The sequence below is a fragment of the Cariama cristata genome, unplaced genomic scaffold, assembly GCF_000690535.1.
Source record: "Cariama cristata isolate BGI_N322 unplaced genomic scaffold, ASM69053v1 scaffold13300, whole genome shotgun sequence".
Classification (NCBI taxonomy): Eukaryota; Metazoa; Chordata; class Aves; order Cariamiformes; family Cariamidae; genus Cariama; species Cariama cristata.
Window position 1 is genome coordinate 46995 of NW_009594144.1, and position 4391 is coordinate 51385.

The window sequence follows — 4391 nt, forward strand, 5'->3', positions numbered from 1 at the left end:
GAGAGATCATGAGAACTAAGGCTTCAAAGAGAGAAAGTTGCATCTAATAGAGATGTCAGCAAATACAAATCCAAGAAAAGTACCCTAAAGAAAAGTTAGCCCCAAGTAGCAGGGTTTATTCTTCAATGTCTAGCTTGTGATGCACGAGAAATTTCATCTCAAGAACAGAGAGCTTAAAACAACCTCAACTACAGATGACTTCAGAGTCACTCTAACACCTGCAATTATTTGCAAAGTACCAGATTTAGGCTGTTATATGATATATTTGAGTACAGACAGGAACAGGCCATACTTTTTTTAAAAAAGGTTTGGACATCAGTTTCCAAAAAGCTAGGCCTGCCTTCATTCCATGTCTGTCTTCAGAAAAAGGTCAAAATTCGTGACTGGTCTCCAATTCCCTGCATTCCAGCAGAATCCCAGGGGAGTGGGGAACCTTCTGTGGCCACTAAAAGGCAACAAGGTGGTGAGTAGCACCCACCAGGTTCACTTTGACATCAGATTAACAGGCTTTAGGGACAGAAGAGAACCTACTGAAGTCATACACCCAGGTTTAAAGACTTCTTCTGTTGGAAGGTGAGCAAAGGCTGTATAGTGAAGGCAATACTTGGTGGATAACCATACCCAGAGAGCAGTTATCAGTGATGCATGGGAGAACACACCAAACAGGAACCCAGCTCAGTTCACCGATCTGTTTCCAGTCATCTGTTGCTGGCAGAGTAGGCTTGTCACAAGTAGGAGAAAGGCAGGAACAACTGCAAGACAGTATTAAAATTCTGCGTAACTCTGACAAATTGGAAAACCATTCTGCAAGAAATAGGATACAATTCAGTTCCGAAAGGTATTCTCAGGCAGGATTAACCAAACAGGAAAGTGAGTTCTTCAGAAGAAAGCTGTGGGCTAGGCAGGATCAACAAACTGACCTTGAAACAAGCATTAAGCTATTGTAAGAAAGTCAAATGCATGGGGACGCATAAACAGGAACACCAGCTTCAGGGTGCATGAAACAGTCTTTTTACTGCACTCTGCACAGGAAAGCCTCAGCTATAGTACAAAGTTGGGCTTTAAACACCACACTCGAAGACCAATGCAAACTAACTTGAGAGAAACAAGAATGATTAGAGCTGAAAAAACACAACCTCTTGGGAAGAACTGAATATACTAGTTTTATTTAGGCCAAAAGTATCACAAGGCTGCAGGGTGGAGGGCAAGACACAAGGAAACAGGAACATAACAAAGAACAGTTCAAATATTTTTAAAAGATTACTTACTACAGACAAAAAGAATAGCTGTCCCTCATGCTCAAGGAATGAGGCAATAGGCTTGACCTGCAGTAAGGAAGATGTCTAGTCCCACGTTCAGAACAAGTTTTAATGCTGAGGACAGCGAAACACTGCACTGAGAAAGTAGAGCTGCTCAAGCTCCTTATGAATCACAACAGATGTGCAATACCAGTACGGGGCAGGGGACTCTCACAACCAGCCTACATATTTTTCAGCTCTACTTTTTTTTTAAATGACTACCTCAATTTCAAACCACTGTAATGTCTTTGTTTATCCTCCTACTGTGTATGTTTAGTTTCAATGAGCTAGAAGTTACTTTTCTGATTTTTCAAATTAAAACTTCAGGATTTGCATGTTCAGGTTATTTTACCACACAAGAAAAGAAAAGTCACACCTGCCTCATACTTTCTTCACACAGAAATAAATCAACTCCAAACATCTCCCATGGCAATATGCAAATTTCAGCAATATTGCAGTATCCTCCGATATCTGCATCTTTCTCCTCTTACCAACAGAAACTAGAAGCCAATTACTTCAGAAAGATGTGCGTGCTTAGCCTTCTAACAACCTAGAACAGTGATGTAATAGCTTCCATTGATGTGGTGTCACAAAGCACTGTCACACAAACATATGCAGCACTTTTTACTACAACTATAGCCTTAGGCTTGGTTAGGACTTCCCGAGGATGGAAAATGCTGCATGTAAACCAAATACTCCAAAATAAACACTAAGATATGCAGGATTTCACAGATGGGGAGCTGAAGCAGAGAGCGTTAGTTACAGTCAGTCAGAGGAAGTCTGTGCCTGAGAAGTTATATGTTCACATTTAAACTGCAAAATCAAAAGTCACTAAACCAGGGACGAATTAACTCATTAAGAGCTCAAGTACAAATAGGACACTTAAGAAGCACACAAAGACAAAACACTATCCTTTTCCATCCTCTGTAAGTTTCAGTACTACAAGTATTTATCCAGGTACTTGTCTGCTTTGTTTAAATGCCATCCTTCCGATTTGTGAAACATGAAAATAAGATAGCAGCAACAGTCCATCTTACCCTCCAGGAGTTCAGCAATTTCTTAACCAAATATTGAACCAGACAGGTCTGGTCAGGATGAAGTGCCAATGGAAGATGATGATGATGAGATAAGCAAGCACACACATAGCCAAGCTCAAGCGGACTACCATACACACTGAGAAGTGAACAGGCCAAGGTTCACACATGTTCCAGTGCAGCGGCATCTTCTTCTAACCAGCAACTCTGCTATTGTACCTTAACCTTTGGTAGCCCCTTACAGCAGGGAACAGCACTTCAGTTTAGTTTCCAAGTTACTCACACTTCTCAAATTCATCAAGTTTCAACTCTGCTGTTCCATTTCAACACTTTAAAAATAATGAAAAAATGAGGTCCTAGGTACCTATTCCTTTGCTCTTTCCCACTAGAAGAAATACATTCCATATTTTAGTAAATTCAAGTAGTTATTGAATGCTGTTTTCATTACTCCTCTCTCCTCCTGACTTACTAAATACTGCATCAAATTATGCTCTGGAGCACACCAGTAGTCTTGAGGCATGCTTACACACCACTACACTCCATTCCAAATACGACACAGTGAGTAATTATTTGCCACTACTATTAGACTAGGATAATTGAGCAAAAAGGTTAATTTCTTTTAAACTGGGATTGTAATTCTAACTGTCAGTTCATCAAGAAAACTATACAGCCATACAAATAGATCCTAGGTATCTAAAGAGAGACCATCACTTAAATAAAAATCACACCCTCAAACAGTCCATAACAGAAGTCTCCTATTTTATGAAAACAAAACTGGTTCATACCCTGATACAAAAAAAATCCCACCTGCAACCTCAGTGGCCATCTACATGTTGACCAAGAAATGCTGAGCTGCAAGAGACAGAACCCAGTGGATCCAGACCGATCCAGCCTCAAGCTTGTTTCCACAACTCTCTGATTCATAATCTACATCACACCCGAGGCTCCAAATTTGAACCTTTTTCATAGTCTGTATGCTACTTTTGGACTGTGGAAGTTGATAAAGTAACAGGGTTTGACAGATCCAAACGACACACAGCTTTTGTCACCTGCATCCTTCCTCAACTACGATAAAATTTCCATCCCTCTAAAACCAAGAGGTCAAATCAACAGAAACCTCGAAGGAAGATGGGAAAGTGCATTTTTCATTGGGAAAGTAAAGGGAGCTAAAGGAAGCAGTACCTATAAAACAAGAATTTTCCCTATAAACAAACTTTGGAGGGTAAAATAAAGAACACAAACATCACACAATATCCAGTAGTAACTGTATGAAATAAGGAATACTTTACTATGACAAAATTTAAAGCCACACTTAAGAAAGTGAAACTTAATACATGTGCACAGCACTGAAGGAATGATTTAGTGCCATTGACATCAACGTGAACTGCACAGAGCAAAAATTAAACATGCTGCAATAATAATTTGAACTGTCCAATTAGGTTAAAAAACACATTTACCCTACAAATTAAAAAACCTCCCAAACCCCTCAAAGGCATTAACACTGCTCACAACGCTACTTGAGATGCAAATTAGAGACCTAAAGTTAATATAACACCAAGAGAAGTTCCTATTATTCCCATTCATGGCTCAAGGGGAGGCAACAGTAGAAGAGAAGTCACAGCCTTGTTGTATGAGGACAGTAAAGTTTTTTCTTCAATTTCCTTCAATTTTAAAGTTAATCCACCTTAACTTCAGTGTAGAAATTCCTAAGTTATAGATGCATTCTTTCATAAACCCAGAAAACTTAAGTGCACTAACAAATAAACAACAAGCCAGCAGCAAAGGCTGGTCGGATGAGGGGGGTGTTAAGGAGAAACAAGTATTCTTCCGAAAAAAGGAATTAAGACCCTGTCTTCCAGCATCACAGATTTCAGTCTAAAGCACAAAAGAAAAGGTATAGACAGTGGTGCTGCAGTTATTTTTTCAACTATTTCCTGTACCAGCTGGGTTCCAATTTTAAAGCTCAAATGCAGAAACAGCTTTCTTCCATCTCAAACGCCTTTCCCACAATGACATGTAGGTCTTAGTACACTGAGTCAGTTTTGCAAATGACACTTTT